Here is a 20867-nt window from a genome sequence, read left to right on the forward strand (position 1 = left end):
AATATAAAATATTTATTTAATTGCTCGTAGCCAATTTTAGGTGTATACAATACTAGTGGTAGATATGTTGGGTTAGGTCCCCTACATACTAATGTAAACTTCGATAATCATGTTCCAACTCTTCCTGGTCTCAAGACGCTTACGCAAGGTAGTCTTCTAGAACTCAACTTGTTGGTCCAAAGTTGTGATGATAATAGCGTGAATTCCCTTGAACCAGTTAAATCTTTGTCCCTGGTACATCCTGAGCTAAATGATTGTACTCTTCAAGATCAACCTTTGAATATACCTACATTTCCCAATGACTATACATTAGCCTATTATCTTAATGCAGTTGAACAAATGGACTCTTCCACCAGTGAACAAAGTGAGAACATGACAACAGCAAATGTCAAGTATCTTAGTCGCAAAATTCAAAAAAAGAAAAATAAGAGTTCTGATGGCGAAAACCACATTGTGGCGGTGTCAGAATCAAAAATAGTAAAAATAAAGGGTATACCTAATAATTAAAACCTCTCTGAGGCGCCTGAAAGTGAGATACTTGAAATTTTGCCTGATCACTTTCAAGAGAAATCATCAGTGCTAACTGAACCTACATAGCCAATAAACATTGGTACAAGAAAAGCTTAGCACACCATACATGTAGCTCAATCCTTGTCAGTCGAAGAACTAAAAGAATTTGTTGATTTCTTCACGGAAAAGAAGATCAATTTTGTGTGGACATATGTTGATATGTCAGGTTTGGATCCTAACCTCATAATGCATCATCTTTCTATCACTCCCGGAGTTAAACTTGTTAAGCCAAAACTCCGAAAAATGCATCCTCATGTTGCATTACTTGTTAAGGTTGAGCTAGAAAATTACTTAAAGATGAATTCATCAGAGCAATTGATTATGCCGAATGGATATCTAATATTGCACCTGTTTTCAAACCTGACAAATCAATATGTGTTTGCACAGATTTTAGATATTTCAAAAAAGCTTGTCCAAAAGATGATTTTCCACTACCCAACATAGACATGATCATGGACATGACTGTTGGCTATAAAATGTACTCTTTGATGGATGGTTTTTCCAGATACAATTAGATCAAAATTGCACATGAGGATCAAAAGAAAACAACATTTACCTGTGCATGGGGAACTTTATTCTGAAATGTAATGCCCTTTGGTTTAAAGAATGCAGACGCTACTTATCAAATTGAACAACAATTTTTCATGATATGATGCACAAAAACATGGAGGATTATGTTGATGATACTCTAGTTAAATCTATGAAAAGATCAACACATCTATCAGAACTAGGTCCAATATTAGACAGGATGGAAAAATTCAAACTCAGATTAAATCCCAAGAAATGTGCATTTGGGGTTACATCTGGTAAGCTCCTAGGATATATTGTTTCGGCGAAAGGAATTGAAGTGGATCCAAAAAAAGTTAAGGTTGTCATGGAAATGCCACCTCCAAAGAATGTCAGTCAAATGAGAATTTTACAAGGGCGGCTCCAATCAATAAGATGCTTTATTTTGCAGCTAGCAGATAAGGCTCAACCATTCACAAAGGAAATAGGGAAAGGAGTTATATAACTGGGATAAATATTGTGAATAGTATCTAAAGAAAATCAAGGAATATATTTCTAATCCACCTATATTGATGCCACCAATTCAAGGCAAGCCCTTGATTCTCTACATATCAGCTATTGATACATCACTGGGGGCACTTTTGGCACCACAAGATGAGAATAAAAAGGAAAGAGCTATATATTATATCAGCAGGACATTGGTGTCCTATGAGATGAACTATACTATCATGGAGAAATCTTGTTTGGAATTAGTCTTTGCATCACATAAATTAAGACACTACATGCTAGCACATTCTATCAAACTGGTGTCTAAGATTGATCCGCTCAAATACATTCTCAGCAAAGCAACACTTACAGGGAGATTGGCTAAATGGGTCATGGTTCTTACAGAATTTGATATTGAATCTATAGAACACAAATCTATCAAAGGACATGTCATTGCAGATCAACTTGTTGATGCTCCGCTTGAAAACAATCAACCTTTGCACATAGAATTTCTAGATGAATCCATCATGCACCTTACTCAGCGATCATGGAAAATGTTCTTTGATGGGTCTTTCACTCAACAAAGTTCTCGTGTTGGAATACTTTTTATCACTCCTCAAAGATATTCAATCCCAAAGGCTTACAAAATTCTCTTTCCATGCACAAACAATATTGCAGAATATGAAGCCTTGGTCAATGGAATCAAGCTAGCTAATGAATGGAAGGTTGTTGAGTTACACATGTATGGAGACTCTCAGCTAATTATCAACCAAATCAATGATATATATCAAACTCAAGATGAGAAACTGATGCCCTATAAAAGAATGGTTGATGACCTCAAGAAATACTTTACCTTTGTATCATTTCAGCAGATTCCTAGATTAGCAAACAGAGCAGCAGATGCTATGGCTACCTTGGCGTCTATACCACAGCTACAAGAATCTAAGTTCCGTTATGAATTCCTGGTGGAAGAGTTACATTATCCTGCTTATGATTCCCCTAAGTCCCAGATGGTATGTTCTATTATTGGACATTATTCATCTCGCTATATCCATATTTACTCTTACTTGCATGACCAAATTATTCCTGCTAATCTTACCCGTAATGAGAAAAGAAACCTAATCTAAAATGCTTCACGGTATGTCATCATCACTAATGATCTATATAGGAAAGGTTTGGATAGTACCTTGCTTAGGTGTCTAGAAACTGAAGAGTCCCAACGTGCATTATCTAAAGTGCATGAAGATATTTGTGGATCTCATTCAAACGGTCTAACTTTAGCTCAAAAATTGCTAAGGGTTGGCTACTACTGGCTAGATATGGAAAAAGATGCTATAAAATTTGCTAAAACTTGTGAGAAGTGTCAGCTACATGGGAACCTCATACATGCTCCAGCGAGGGATCTAATACCTTTCATCACACATTGGCCTTTTCAACAATGGGTGTTTGACCTCATTGGTCAAATATATCCTACATCATCTAATGGACACAAGTTTATCATAACTGCCACTGAGTACTTCACTAATTGGGTTGAAGTGGTTCCGCTAATCAAAGCAACCAGTAAACAAGTATCTCTATTCATCCTTAACTATATCATCTGTGGGTATGGGATACCTTCTTCCATTGTGACTGACAATGGAGGGCAGTTCAAAAAAAGAGATCTAGATGAGCTCTACGAAAAGTTCAAAATCAAACAGCACTGGTCATCCATCTAATACCCTCAAGGTAATGGACAAGCTGAAGCATCTAACAAAAATTTGTTGACTATCTTACACATAACAATAAATAAATCTAGAAAGGATTGGCATTTTCAGCTCAATCATGCACTATGAGCTTATAGAACAAGTATCAGAATAGCTACTGGGGCTACACATTTTTCTGTGGTGTATGGATCCGAAGTAGTCTTGCCTGTTGAGGTGGAAATACCTTCTTTCAGAGTTTCTTTGCAAGGTCTTATTACTGATGGAGACTACAGAATATCTAGATTGCAAGAACTTGAGTTGTTGGATGAACATCGGCAAGTGGCATTTGATCATCTGAGAGCCTACCAAAAGAGAGTGTCTAGAGGTTATAACAAGAAAGTTCGACAAAGAGAATTTTAGGTTGGTGACCTTATTTTGAGAGAAAATCCTAAAAATCAACAGTTTTGAGACAACAAAGGGAAGTTTGAACCCAACTAGCTGGGTCCCTACATTGTTACTGCAGTCTTTGGCTCTGCTACCTATCAACTCTCAACATCGGAAGGAGAACAACTCCATCAACCGATCAGAACCATCCACTTGAAGAATTCTTCAATTAGTATTCTCTGTTGTAGCAACCTGTAAAAAATCAAAAAAAAAAAATCAAATGCCTTGGTGAAAACCTGGTAAACAAGGACCTTGGTTAAAAAAAAAGGGATCTTTGCCAAGCAGGTGAAAACTTGGTAAACAGGCGCCTCTTGTACTCAAGTGCTCCATCTATCAATGCAAATTTGGCATTTCCCATTTTCATCCCCGCTTTCCTGCATCTTTGCTTTCGCTTGTACTTATCTTTTAGTCACTTTTGTGACATCTGGTTCTTTTGGAACCCTCATGGCTTGAAACCAATCAATGTCCTAGTCTTAGGGTAATCGACTGATCAATTTACATGTCCTAACTAGTATCAACTAGGTCATCTTTCTATTGGTAGTACCAAGTCATCCACTATGAGTCAGTCACCTATCTCCAAACTACTAAAGAGTTTTATCATTGAGTAAACAAGAAAAACAAGACTACTGAAAACAATCAATAAACTGTTTGAGATATGATTAAAAAAATTGTTTGTGTGTTTTCTTTTAAATTGGTTTTTGATTATTATTCCCTCTGAGTAACTCGAGGAAGTCTATCTTGACTAAGAGGAGCAATGATTGGGGGCATAATACTTTTTTTTGTTTTCTTCTTGTAGGAATAATTCTGATGATCTGGAAACATCTAATCAGCTGGGTGTCTGTGATAAGTGCCTTCACATTAAGGTGAAATTTTTAAACATACCTCAACTCTGCTTATTTGTATGCTACAGGGAGGTTGCAGTCATTTCTTTGTATGTTTTGAGGGAGTTTCTTTAATGTGCAATCTGCATGCATGCGTAATATGTCCAAGGATATGAATGATAAAAGGGTCATTGCAGACAAGATAATTAATATAACATATGAAAAGAAAGGAACTCGATTTTTCCTATTTTATTTGTAAAAAGCTCAGTGATGAATATTAAGCATACCAAATCCAGTGACTAAGTTTAGGTTGCATTCATTCTAAATTTTATACATTTCAAGTGATTTCAGCATGATAACAATGATCTCTTTATCTTTTGAATGAGAGTCTGAAGCAATCGTCATTTCTCAACTAAATGGTATCTTTTTGATCATTATTTCTACGATCGAGTACTTGTGTATTGAGATGTTAGTTGGATACATAAACATCTTATATAGATCCATACATTTCATTATATATTTATTTGCATTCATATTATTGTATAAAAAAACTAAACATTTGCATTACTAGTTACTTATTTTCATCATTTATTTGCATATAGAAAAAAAAAAAAAAAAAAACCACTCATATTCATCTACATTACATACGTCCATACTGAAAAATATATGCATACATATATAATAAAGCATATAAAAATACATCTCATAATCAATCAACACAAGTACAATGAAATCAAATTATGAGCTCGTATATCTCATCATGATCTCAATGTCTAAGAGTAAAAATGATATAAATTGTCAAATACAATGTTTCATCAGAGAAAGAATCGTATAGGCTACAAAAATAGGGTATATAAAAAAAATCTAGGAGATATAACAAATCTAGCTCTCTGCTTCTCCCTCATTGTCGGGTGGAGGAGGTGGTGCCTACTAATCGACATCATGTTTGGATACCCTAGCTCCCTCAGATCGACCCATATACTGAGAATATGGAACAACCGGATGTGCTACTGGGACCGCTACACTATAAGATACAACATAATAAGTTGCACGACTCATCTGATGCAAAACCTCTCGCTCTGCTCTCACCTCTGCAAGTTGTCGATCACGGTATGCTCTGACCTCTGCAAGCTATCAGTCTCGCACTATCAGTTGCATCTATGCCATTGTCAACTGTGACTGCAAACCTGTCAACCTCGACCTCAAAGACCGTACTATGTCTGGTACTGCCTGCTCTCTCCCAACAAAGCCCTCTCTGCCTCCCTACTGATCTCTCCACTGCCTAACTTTCCTAGGAGTCGCTCTCTCCTCCTCACCTCCAACCTCTGTTGCCCTAGCACTACCAGCCTCAACCCCTATAGCTCCTAAGGATCCACCCTCCCCTCTCTATCGTTGTCTACCTCCCGTTGGTACCCTCCTGCTACTAGCACCAGGATCACCTCTTGTCCACCTAGGTACATCCACTCTTCGTCCCTGTACCTTCCCTTTTCTCTGTACCTGACCTGGTACATGTGCCTGTGTTGGTGCATCCTCCTCAACCTCCTCTATAAGAGGTGCATGCTCTCTCGGGTCTGTAAACTGAGGAAATGGATGTCTCTGAAACCAATCTCTATACTAGAGCAATACCCTCACGTCTGCTACATCCTCTAGATAATCCCATCTCTGCAACTGTAAACCCGCTAACTCCTGCATGCTCAGTGCATATGGCAGTCTCGGTGTCCATCCTTGTCTCTCCTCCTCCCCATATCAAGCATAGGCTATGAACTCCTAGGATATACTCTGTGATCTCCCATATTGTCTCATCACCCTAGATACTACAAATTGCTCAATAATAGACACAAATCTGCCAATGAGAGGTCGATTCATAAACATATCCTTCCTTGACACTCTCCAATCATCCCACAACTCTATACCCCTATTCGGTCTCTATACTACAGCAATCAAATCATCCAACTACCTCCTCCAATAGTCATTCTTGCCCAGGAAGGGCTGAGTAACATAACCTGAATAACAACATACAATAGGCTGGTGCGCCTCTCTAGAATCATCTAAGATAGGTTTGCATACTGGGATATGCTCCCATTCCCATATATGTAAAATTAACACTCCTGCTGCCATACTCTTCCCCTCCCGATACACAATCTCATGCATCTCATGATACATATGAGCTAGGAGTCATATGTTCTCAAGTTTGGGCCAGGAGTCGGCATTGCAATAATTTAAAGAGAACAAAATCTATTAACTAATACTAATAAAATATCATCTTTCAAAATATTAAACTCAAGCACTCATATCTCCTAATGGATGGAGATGGCTTCCCCATCACCACCAAATAGATCTCTTAACTATAATACCAACAAATAACCACATTGAAGCCACAATCATCTCATCCATTATAAATTGGGCATTAGGAAGAGGAGTTTAGGTAAGCCATATTATGCTAAACGATTTGATGTAATAACCCATACCAATTTTTTCCATAAACTTGTATACACTTCAGCTTAAATTCACATATTTCATTGAACAATTTGGAAATCATAGTCAATCAATAAATCTTATTTGAAGGGCTTAGAACTGCAACTATCAATATTAATCATAAGAATAATCACAAACAATTGTTTTGATTAGATAAGCACGTGCAGTGCCCAAACCCACCAAAGTATCCATCAAGGCAAAAAGAGAAAATCTCATTAGTACTGAGATTTGGGAAAAAAAATCGTTTGACTGGAGCTAGTAAATAGATGGGAAACAAGATTCCCAACCATGAATTCCCTTTCACTAATCCTAGAAGAGTAAGAGGGGAAGGAGAAGGGCGTTTCCTCCTATAAACATTCATCCAAGTTATATTGTTGTCCACAACCCCATTACAATGGGAGATAGGCAGTGAACCCCGCTAGGGGATCAACATAATCGAAGAGGAAACAATATTGCAAGATGGAAGGAAAGTGCTCAATCCCAAGAGGAGACTACAGTTGTGGGAGATCACTTGTAGTGAGTTGGGTCGAACATGTAATAAGAGGAAGAGGAACTGTAGAAGGAACTTCCAGACACGACAAAGTCACATCCAGATAAAGACACTCCTCATGATCCGAGGAGGATTAACTCTCAGAAAATGAAGGAACCTCAATGATCAAGTGATCTTTTTGCCTATTATTCCAACATGTAGTTGTTCCTTTTCAACACGAGAGATAGTTTTCCAAAGCCAAGCAACTAGAAGTAAAGCAATAATGACAATGGAAGAAAGCCCCTCATAATCCCAATGGCTAAATATAAGGCTTATCCCCAACCATCAAAACCACATCCCTGGGAAGGGGTTTGGAAATGTCAATGTCAACTAAAATATGGGAAAAGGTGAAAGGCCCATGTGAGAAGTGGATTCATCAACCTTTGAAAAATGCCCAACGGATTTGTTGATGGCCTCATAACAAGACACTTCCCAAAACTAGAAAGGAATATTTCACAATTTGACCCTGTAATACCCTGAAAATGGTCACCTAAACCATGGGCCCCTAATCTCGACAACATCACCAAGGTCCTAAGCAAAGGCAATTAAATCAACGTTGAGCACCTAATTAATTAATTCTTTAATCATTAATGTTAGATGGCAAGTTAGTCACTCTATATTAATTAAATATTTATTAAATTAATTAAATCATTCCAAGTAAATCATTTTGATCAATTATCATGTTTATTTAATTAAATATCCTAGCATATTTAATTAATAAATAAATTTACCATTTAATCATTAAAAAAAAAGAATTAATTTACAAAAAGACATTAATAACAAAAAAATGAATTAATTTACAAAGAGAGATTTATCACAAAAAGAGGAATTGATCTGCAAAAGAATTAGTTAAATTGAAAACAAAAGAAAAGAATTAAATTGAGAGAAGAAATCAAACTTAAGATATTTCTTTTTCTAAATTGAGATAACTTGAAAATTAGAAAAGCAATTAAATTGAATTAATCATTTTCTCTAAAAATAAAACTTAAAAGCTTTTCTTGAGGGAAGAGGTTCAGTTATTTTGAAAAGCCTTTTTCTAAATAAAAATTTTGAACAAATTAAAGGAAAATGCATGGAATCACCTATTTTTATCTCAAGTGCATGGAATCAACTAAATTTATCTCCAATGCAAACTCGAACTTATAATCTAAATGTATTCAATCAAACTATAATTAGAATCCATCTCAAGATTAATTGAATCTGATCTCTCAATTACTTCAATTATCCTAAATTGTGTTTTTTCTTGAGGAATTTCAACCGCTCATTGTTAATTGATCTTGACCGTTGGTCTCTCTTTTGAGTCCCTATAAATTCAGCCTTCATCTCTCATTCAAAATACCCTAGAGATTTATTGTTATTGTGCAGTTTTTGCTCTGGAGTCATTGAAGATATTGTGCTTTGAGATTATTGCATCTTAGTTTAGTTTTTTGCATACTTAGTTTAATCATGATTGCTTGAATTCATTTAGCTTAATCTTGTATATCTAGTTTAATCTTGCATACATTTAGCTTATTCTTGTGCTCATATAGATTAAATCCTTCATCTTGGTGTAGTCTAGTCATTGGTATTACTTAGACAAATCTGAGAGAATGTCTATACTCGCATCTTTTAGAAGGCAATAGGTCGATTTGTTACGGTTTTTATATTCCTGATTATATATGTCTAACCATGCATGCAATGACTTAATTGAAGTGTTGTGTCTTATAGCTTACAGACTTATCCACTTTTCACACACACATACCCAAATCAAATGGACATGAAGTGGTTCTATGAGGGGATTGAAGGAAGTGGACAATGGTTTCATTGAGAGACTGTGTTATCCCCAAGCCCAAATTTTACTCAACACTAAATCCCTATCCTCAAAATAAGAAAAGTATGTGATAAAGAAACCTTTAGGGCAAGAGAATAGCTCAATCTTACCACTCACTATAGGCTTCCAAGAAGCAATGACCCAGTTGTGAAGATTCATGAAGATATTGAATTTTTACTAATGCTTGTGATTCAATATTTAATTGTTGTTAAAATTTTATTATGCAAATACAAAGCTAAAAGGTTAATTTTTCTAATCTTCAATTCTTGAAGACTCACAATACATTAAAATTTTGACAAATCGGTCCATTTTGCATTGTACATGGTCATAGAAGTGAATTGTCTTGGTTTGAGTGGTTGATTGGTAATATTTCAAATTTGATATATGCATACAGAGATGTCCAAACCTTGATTATTCTATCTTAATAACATACGAAGAAGTACTTTATAGATTATTAGGGTGAATATTTTTTCTATTATTAACTAAATCTGCTACTACCTTTCCACTAATCCACGTCCTTCATTATACCTTTCCACTAATCCACATCCTTCATTATACCTCCATAAATTTCAAGGTCACCTTTACACAAATTGTAGCTAATGGTAATACACACCAAATTGTCAAAAATATTATTCAATGTAACACCTCATCACTTATGACATCCTCATTCAAATAGCAATAAATATTTGAAGCATAGGAATTTAATATAAAATAATTAACACAATTAAATTTCTACAAATTTGGTTTTGTTTACAAACTTTAATAAACCTACAATACTTGAAAATAAAATCTAAGATCCCAAAACAATGTAGAATTTGATGGCACAAACATTCAACACAATGGTGAACTCCATAAAATCTACTCAATTATTCAGGTGGTCATCCACAAAATTAGTTGTCTTAGGGGCTTTCATCCTTTAGTTAAAGAATGAACCAGGTTCAATCTATTTATTTTACGGTTTGTAAAATGAAATATCATAATTAATGCTCTTCTCAAAAACTACTTTTATAGTCACTTTTAAGGCAACTAAAATAATCTCTTTTATTTCAATTTTTTCTCTCAATAAATAAAGTGACTTTTGAAACCCTTCTAATTTGATATTTATTTTTAATCTCTAATTTCTAAGTCAATTTTTTAAAACAACCTTTTAAATCACCAATTTGTACCCCATGCTTAGTATTATCATTTTTTCCCCTCTTTTAATGACCTGTTAATTTAACTTTATTTTTGGGCCAACAATAAGTCACTTTTATTTCTCCAAAACAATTCTCTTTTTAAATAATTAAATTCTAATTTTTTACTTTAGAACAACTTAAATATAGTATCACTTTTTAATTATTTTTAATGCAACCACCAAAGTTGGGAAAAGTAAATAAAATTGAACAAATATGAATTCTAACCTCACCAAAATATTCTTAAGCTCAAGATATCAAAATTATAAAAATTAGTGCTTTCCAAAAATAGAAAAATATCTAAGAACTGTAGAGAGATTACAAATATAAAAAATGCATCTAAAAATCACAATTCAACTAATCTTGATTTCTTGATCTCACTACAATTGTCAGAAATCCTTTCTAATAAAGTTGACATTCTCAAAGGGTTTTGAAACTTTCCAAGTATGTTTGAATGAACCAAAAAGCGACATCTCTAAAGAAGCATCAAGTCATATAGATAGTCCTTTTTAAAGGGAGGTACTAAACTAAAGGTTTAGTTATTCCACTCAACTTGATTAACTAGTATAATAACTGCTCCCAAATCTCTCTAGAAATGGATCATATGGCTAGGTAAGAGGTATCAAGTCACCACAACTTATCTTAATAGAAATGTTTCAAGAAGAATATACTCCTAATCCATAGCTAACATGACTCAAAGATGTGTGTTCATCATTCAACTCAACAATCCTTTGTATTATTCAAAGTGAAAATCCTTCTCCAAACACCTACAAATGATCAAAAATGGCAACACAAACACCTTTATTCATTTGCAACAAGGAGACTTCATCCATGTTAACACTTCAAACTACCTTGAATAACAATATTGTCTCTCACCTACACACCATTTGAATAATGCCAACCTCTTATGCTTAGTAGGAATCATTTTAGCTATATAACTTTATTACCAACTACATAAGCTCCATAGACACAAATTTCAAGCTCACATAAAGTTCAACCAACTTGTCTAACCCATCAAAATAAAATTTGTTTGATTAAAATTTATAGTTTTATGAGTATAAACATAACCACAACCATAGGGGGAGGGGAAAGGTGCACTTGTGTATGGGATTCTTTTGAATGGTCACAAAAAAATCCCATTGGTCATACATGTATAATCCATGTGCATAGGTGCATTTTGTATGGACAACAACTGCTAATATGAAATACAACATCTCAATCCTTATGAAAAATTATTTCCTATTGATAGATCATCAAGGAAATTTCTATTTAGAGCATTGATTGCATCGATAAATCTCTTAAAAAGTATGTTACAAGAGATTTTTTAGATTGGCCTTATGATGAGAATATCCTCAACAACATCAATGCCTAAATATTATATTTTTAATAATTGGTTCATGAGTAAATCATAAAATAACCAAATGTTGGTTAAGATGGACCCATACTTGACACATAAGAACCTATAAATGTCATAACAAAACTAAATGCATTCATTAGCATGTGAAATAACTTCATTTTTTTGTTTAATATAAAATATCATAACTATCAATTGTAAGTGTGTCATTTATAAAATAAGGTGGTCATTTAAACAATTATTGTTATCATAGTGAAAAATACTATGCTTGTATGCACAACTATTGGGGTAGCAATGTATATGCATTAGAGTACTACATATTAAGAGTTTGTAAAATCACATTTATAAAGGGTGATCACATCCTTCTATTTTCCCATTAATGTAAATGATTGTTAAAAATTTGTAAGATCATATAAAGATAAATATAAGTTGTTTTTTAAATAATAACTATTGATCCATTTGTGTTAAATATAAAAGTTAGAGATAAGAAGATTTATGGCCACCAAAAGGTATTGAGATAATTTAGGTTACATATGTGTTATATTTTAAAAATATGATATTGTAATAACAACAAATAATATTTTCTTGTTTAACTACTAGGGCTACCATGATTAAGTTTTGGTTGAATCTTTAAAAAAAAAAAAAATAGGACACTTCTAACTATACATGTCGATGTGACAAATTGTGTGATGAGTAACACCTCTAAACCTTAATTATAGAAATAAGAGAGAAATTCATATTTTTAAAAATAGGTGGCCCACAATATTCCATGAAACCACTATATGATCATAAAATCCTACACAAATAAATGAATTAAATACCTTTTTTTGAAACACAAATTAACAAGTAGGAAACATTTCTTTAAACGTCCTTCCCTAATGTTGGCATGTGAAGTCTATGTACAATTCAATTATTGAAATGCATTGCTTGAGGTGATCTTCTTTTCACATCTAGAGATGAGGGGACTACAAGAAACTAGTTATTGTTATATATTGTGTGAGGTCATCTAATTTTCAAGTGGAGAGTTATGGGATCTACAAGCAACTAGTTGTAATATTTTTTATCCTAAAAATTATAATTTGAATAACTGACTTTAAGACAAGGAAACAACGTCATTCTCAACATTGGATCTCTCCAAAGTAAAACCTGATGAATTAATTGTCAATTTCTTAAGTTGTTTTCAACTTCCACGTCACAAATTTTAGCTTAATACACCACAAATCTAAAGTAGAGATATGTTATTCTAGCATGCTTCTTAAGAAAGAAAACTAATTTCATTGCATCAAAACTCAATTGTGTTAAAACTTGTTCATGATTTATTTTTAAAGTGAGATCGATCCTAAATAAGAACAAGTGATGCGATGCGTTTAAAGTAGATAGATAGATAGATAGAGATAAGGAGGTAGAAAAATAGAGATGAAGAGGTAGAGAGAAAGATAGAGGTAGAGAGAGATGGAGAGAAATACATAAAGAGATAGATAACTATATAGGTAGAGGGAGAGATAGAGAGGAGGAGATAGATAAATATAGAGGAAGAGGGAGAGGGAACAAATAACAAATATATATGGAGATGATAAAATTATGAATGTGTTAACTTCTTGAGACTTGACACTTGATACAACACAATACAAGACAATAGGTGTCAAAGTGACCTAGTGCAAGAACTAGGTTGTTGATGTAAGAGCCAATAAATATGACATACAAAATATTGATTTTGAACTCTTGATTTCTCTTTGTTATAAATTTGTCTAAAAATGATGGATGTGCGAGATACTTTTCTTTATTAAAATATCCAAGGGCGATGTCATTTTTTAAATGTCTTAAGCTTACAATTTGAAAGTTCTAATGCAAGAGTTACTGAATTATAGTTAGTCAGAAGAGAATCAAATTTGACCTATTACTAAATTGGAATTTTATAAAAGTGAATCAATCACTCACATGTGACTTAAAATTGGGTTAAGGCTCAACTCCCAACCTTGATTCTAGTAAAGGCTATGCTGCAATATGAAAATGTTTGAACAAAGGTTAAATTCTATTTTTGAATCTCAAAATAAAAATTTTAGGTTAAGAGACCCAAATCAATAGAAATTATATACTAAGTCAACATATCTAAACATAGCTAAGATAATCACCTAAAATAAATTTTAAAAAAACTCACAAAATCATTTTGTTTACATGTATAATAATAAAAAGTTACATTATAATAAATAATTGTTAATTTATGAGTGAAAATATTTTAATTATAAAAGACTCTTTTGAATGAAACTTTAACATCATGAATATTGTCCACAAAACTTAATATTATAAGAAATGATAAAACTAGAAAACTTTAATATATTTAACAAAATAAACACCCTTTAATTTCAATATTGAAGTAGAAAAAAAAATTATCCAACAAACTAAAAAAGCGTATTGATTATTTATCTCTTCCCTTTAAAAAAAATAATAAAAAGACAAATAAATCACTGATTAAAAATATCAATTAATACATTCAAAGGCTACCTTTGATATGTATATAGCCCGTCCACTTCAAGAATTCATTAAAGTAGCTACCAATTTTTTCACTGATGGTATGATGAAAGAATAAGGATCCAGTCAACTACTGAGAGGGGGGGTGAATCAGTAGATAGAAAACTGATATAAACTTTCACTAATCTCAGAATCAACCTCTCAAAGCAAACTATAAACTGACAAGTTAAACCACTGAACTATAAATGCAGTATCATTGTCAAGATTAAACTGTCGAGATAAACCAGTTGACTGTTACAACAGATTAACAGTAAACAACTTGAAACTCACAAACATCCAAATACTTTTACTGACATAAGTAAAACTTCATTTCATATTGATGTCGGTTATCATGACTTATCAAGGTAAGCAGTTAAGCAATTCAACCATAATAAACATAACCACAAAAAAATTCACCACTTGACACAATATTTTTGAGGTGGAAACCCAAATGGGAAAAACCACGGTGAGATGAGACTCACAAGAATTCTGAACTCTTCTAAAGTTCGCCTTGTTAGGAGCAAGCCTGTTAAATATTTACAAAAAGTCTTGTTAAGAACAGATCCTGTTAGGGACCACCCGGTTAAGGGATTGACTATAATGCCTTGTTAGAAGCAATACCCTGTGAGGAGTAGCCTCGGTAGAGGATTTGAAATCCAAGATAATGGACCACCTAGTTAGGGGATTTGAATAACACTAAGCTTGTTAGAGATTACCCGGTTAGGGGATTTCAACTGCTGTAATTGTTCGAAAACAACAGGAGTTTGTTGATCTGTTTGAATAGCACTACGCTTGCTTGTTCAGATCCTTTTCATGCTCCTATTTGCCTTTACACAAACTGCAGATACATCATCCGGTTCGGCAACCACACACTCAACTGAAACTTTGCCAACTCTGAAACAAAACAACTCATCAACCTTATAAACAAATCACTTAGGTCGGTAACACAACAAAAACCTATTTCTCTCATAGAGATTACAAACAAGTCGTTTCAAGTATGACCATTGGATTACATAACAATCTCTACACATCATTCAAGAAAGCCTCGACTGCTCCTTGATCGTCGCTCCATCGAACTCAGTAACTCATCACGCGCTTTGCATTACATGCAATATACTTGCTCATTCCCTAGACAAAACCCGTTATCTCAACGTGCCAAAAACACTTTGAAACTTTCTTCATACAGCATGCATACGTGTCATAATCATTACCATTCATCATCAGATCATAAACCAATACAACCAATTCACCAAACTTAATCGGTTAGGGTTTATCAAATCAACGGGTAGGGTTTACCGATTCAACTCTCCAATACTTAGCAATACCAGTTCACTCCACAAACTTACCTATCGGTTATAGTTTCCTTCACTAGCTCTTCCTACCGATTACAAAACAACATTATAACAATATCATTATCGGTTAATTGACATCAATGACAACATAACAAATCATTAATGCAATCTTCATGCAAATGCCAACAATCACTTTCTGGTTAAAATTGCCTTAAAATTGCCTTAAGTATCATATGTCTTGGTTCTGACATTTAGGTGTAAAGGGTCTTAAAATGTTGAAAAGGGACAAAATCATAGATTTTATAGTTGTCAAAGTTCAAAAGATATATAATGTCTTTGGTCTTGTTTGAAAAATCCAAAAAAAGGTAGTCACAAAGGTATTTTTCCATGTTGAAATAAGTCAAATTAGGTTCTTTTATTTTTTGAGAGGGAAAATAAAGTTGAAGCATGAAGCCTTACAGTGCAATTAGGTTTTCCTTCTATCTTCTACAAGTTCACTTACATTTTTTTGTACTACCACCGTGGAAATGGAACCTTGTTGTCAAAAAGCTTCATGCAAGCCCTTCCAAGCCCATTACACCACTTAATCTACAGTTTGCTTGAATAAAAGAGCACATCATCATGCGTTCTTTTATTTCAATAAGTTGAAGAGATATTTTAGAAGTTTTGAGACATGAAACATGTATATAGGATGGAAGGAAGAATGCATGAAGAGGGTAGAGCAAGCCACGAGAGTCGCCAAAAGTGTCTAATGTGAAGATGTGCATAAACAAAGTAGGTTTGCTTAACTTCACTTATATCAAAGCCAATGAATTACAAATTGTCATTAACAGTCATATGAGGATGCATGGTATAGCAAGTTGAAGTAAAGATAGTCACAAAGCATGAAGATTTAATAGTGAAAAAAGATGAATGAGAAAAGAAGAATAGCAATCACTATCAAAACAATTAGAGCAGCCTAGATCAAAGTAGCAAACATACATTGATCATGTCATTTCATTATTATGGTAATGAATCATATCAAATACCATGAGCATACAAAGAACACTATGAGACAGATGTAAATTGAAATCAAAGGAGGATAACAGCAATTATCAAAGCACATATTGTTTACCAAGAGTCTTCTTGAAGCTATGATGAACAGTGCCTTAATAATGGAATGAGGCCATTGTAACTCTTGACGGAGAATGGTTTATCAATAAAGAATAAAAAAAGACAACCATGTTGTGTCTCTAATAGTTGTGTTACAGTCTTTATAGATTTGTAGAGGTCACAGTATAAAGGAGTTGTTTGTAGTCTAGAACAGAGCAGTCATAGAGAGCATGAAGAATGCAAATCATCAAAGGTAAATATAGTGTGAGTATCGTAATTTGCGGTCAAAAGGACTATTAGTACTACACACACATCAAACCCAAGATAAATAAGTTATTTCAATCACAAGTAAATTATAGAGCAGTGACAAAGCGGCAAATAGCCTTCTTGTCACAGTATGAAGGGAACTGAAAAGGGATGGTCTACATCACATCTTAGTTACATCAAAGAACAGTGATGACAAAGAAGCCACAAAACAATAGAGGATAATGGATAGAGTGGTATAGGGCACATTGATAAGTTGTAATGTCATCAAAGTTTGGTCATAAGGAGAAAATAGTGAATGTGAATAAATCCTTGTAGATCAAAAGAGCCTTAATGAATTGACTTATCTCCCATTGTAATTGGAACCACAATTGCACAAACCATCTAAAAGACCTCCACATCACTCTTATCTATCCATGAAAGTAATTTGGATTCCAAGCATAAAATTTGTAAGTCTAAAAATCTAAATACATTCAAGGATCAACATGTCCAATCTAAACGACAGGAAAAAATAAAGAAAAATAAAAACCAAAAGGCCACAAAGGCCCATAAAGAAAAAAGAAAAATTCAAAAGGCCATAAAAGTCCATCAAGCAAAAACAAAAATCAAAAACCATGTGGATTCTCAAATTGCTCATACGAGCATTGCATCCCAAAGAAAAATCAAAGTTAGCATAAAAAATTGCTATTCCAAAAGCTTCCTTCATTCTTAAGTCTAAAAATTCTCCTTCATCTCCTTCATCCTTCTTGAGTCCTTGTGTTCCAAAATTCACTTTTTCTCCATCACTCCACCACCCCTCAAGGTGTGTGCCAATGTTGATCTTGCCGACATTTCCAACCACTCATACACAATTCTTCTTCCAACATCCCATCCATTATCCAACACCTATTTTCCAACCTTCAACTCCTCTCATCCAATCCTTTCCATAAATTCATCCCCTCTTTGCATCTCCCCATCCATTTCATTTCCCTACCAACGTCTTTGAACATACCTTCAATATCCATGGTACATTTTAGCACATTCTAATCATGTTATTCAAGGAACTTGATGCTTGAGTCCTTCCTCCATCTCCTATCTCCTATCATGCATCATTTATCTTCCAAATCCACTTATCCTTATCATTACCCCTCTTCATCCAAAGTATTCACAAATAATCAAAAAAAAGAAAAAATAAATAATCAAAAAGCAAAAAAAAAGTAAAAAAGCAAAAAAGCAAAAAAGCAAAAAAAGTAAAAAAGCAAAAAAAAAGGGTAAAGAAAAATAATTTGTCCTCTAGTGAAAACCACTTCAATGTCGCCTTGGACAAGTACTGTGATGAAAACTTGGCATATAGGCATCATGAGTAATCTATAATCTTCTTGCATTCTACACTTCGGGGCAAGCTCCATCCATACTATCCTACCTACTACATCCTCCATTATCCCTCATCCCCTTTCCATCGCCATACCTATCGCATCTACCCTTGTCCCTCATTGCATATCCATCATCCTACCTACATCCATCTTCCCTTTTCCACCTTTAATCTTGACAAGTCCAATTCTCCAAAAGCATCATGAATCCTATCTCCTTCACCTTATCCACACCCTTTACTCCATATCCCTTATCATGTCCATTTCTTCCTCTCATCATCTATTACCACCTTGATATTGCTTATCCTATTCACATCCTTTCTCCATCCTATCCAAATCCTTCTCTTGATCTTGATCAAAGCATAGGGGCATATACTTTGAAACACATTATCTCATTGTTGGCTAGTCCTTGAAAATCAAATCAAGTCTAACTCCATAATAAGCTACCTTCAACCTTTCTGCTATCCATTTCCATCCCACTGGTTCCTTCATCCATTGATAATGTTCCATGCATTTCTAGACATTGAGGGCAAACAAACACATCTTTCTTGAGAATAAATACCGATGCCTTAAAAATCGTAAAAATCAAAAAATGTCCTAAAAATTCAAAAAAATCTTACAAATTCAAAAACAAATCTCAATCTATATCATTTCACCATGCAATCAAACATCATTGTAATATATACCCCCCTATGATAATTAATCTACACTTGCACTATCTCCATTATCATTATCACACACCGCAATAGATTCTCTTTACTATGACAATGGCATTTCAAGCTAAACCAAACATCGCATTGCCACATCTTTATAAAAGACAAATTGCTAGATTACCCTATGGCCTAAACCGACCAATTGCCTCATCAATTTTATCATACATCATGATCACATTGTTAGCCTTTACGGACATATCGGTCTTAGAACAGGCATCCTATCAATCAAACAACTAGCACCTTATCCAAACATTAACCTATCTAGCCCTATCCTATCTATAGCACATATCTTTTGCCAAGACGATCTAAATGGTTGTTGACTTGTTTGGTTAGTGAGTCTTTTCTTTGATCTTTTTCATGTCAAGTTCTTATGCTACTCAAGGATATCCATGTGATTAGAGGAGGGAGGATGGCACTCAACATGAGTTTTTCATATGCTATGTTTGTGGGATGTTTTCCATGGAGTCTTGGGACTTGTTCTCGATGTCTGTGCTAGCACATGTCATTTAACATGGTCCTATATCCTTTGCAGATCAAACGTCATCTAACGTTTTTCTGCATCTGGATCATCATATTTTATGATTGTCGCATATACCTCAACCATAAACATTAACACCTTAAGATGGATGGACTCATTCCTTGCATGTCATGTCTATGCAAAGCAATACCATCCTCACCTAAGTCATTCCATCCCTTGGTGTATATTTATCTATTTTTGCAAATTCAAGAAAGCCCAATGATGAAAATAGGCACTTTTAAAGAAACCTTACCATCCTCATCTTCCCTATCTACCCATCTCTTTTGCATCTATTTGTTCATTCTCTCTTTTCTTATAATGTATTATTTCTTATTCCCTTGATCTATTCATTTTACCTAACCAGCCTATCTATCTTCTATTTGTACTAACTTTTCTTCTACTCGCTCATATTTCCTATCAACCATATCCATGTGATCATCTATCTTTTATCTTATATAGGATGTGTCCTTGAAACCAGACTTGTTTATCAATGAATCGAATCAATCTAATCAGACACATGCATGTCATCAAGTTAACCATTCTTCTATTTTTCGTATACCATTCTCTTCTTTCAAGAGATTAACCTCAAATTTTATTTTTCAGCACTCTCTCGAGGGGGCATCATCACACCTCCTTATCTTGGTCCTTCAAGGTATACTGAGACATATTCCTCTAAATCTTTTCTTCTTCTTTGAGACAATGCTTAAGAATGCATTGCCTCTAAGAGGGGCAAAATGTAGATACCAAAAATTAACATTCTTCTGATCATCAATCTTCCACCCATAATTAAATTTATTTTAATTATTTATTCAACCTACTAATCATCTCTTCTCTCCATATTAATTGAGGAATTTTATATTTTTAAATTAATTATCATTTATTCCATAATTAATTGATTTTTAATTAATTAATTATTCTCGTCAATTTCTTCTAAAATCCTTCTGTAATTAAATCATTTTTATTATTTTATTAACTAACTATTCTTCTATGATCGAATAAATAAATCTATTTGTCCTTTCATTCCTCCTCATAAAAAGATAAATGTTTATTTACTTTTACCTGCTTGCTCATGAAACTAAATAATTTCATTATTTAATTCTTCATTTTTCCTCCACCTCCCAACTATCCTACAATCATTACCACTTGTCATCTAATTCCTTTGACTAGATTCTCCACCTCTCCACTATTTTACAATCTCTCCCACTTGTCCTTCTTCCAACCTTGCCACTTGCCTTTGAATTCCTTCTGAGCATCTTCCCACTCTCTCCCTATCTTTGACAAA

The sequence above is a fragment of the Cryptomeria japonica genome, chromosome 3, assembly GCF_030272615.1.
Source record: "Cryptomeria japonica chromosome 3, Sugi_1.0, whole genome shotgun sequence".
In the NCBI taxonomy this organism is placed as follows: Eukaryota; Viridiplantae; Streptophyta; class Pinopsida; order Cupressales; family Cupressaceae; genus Cryptomeria; species Cryptomeria japonica.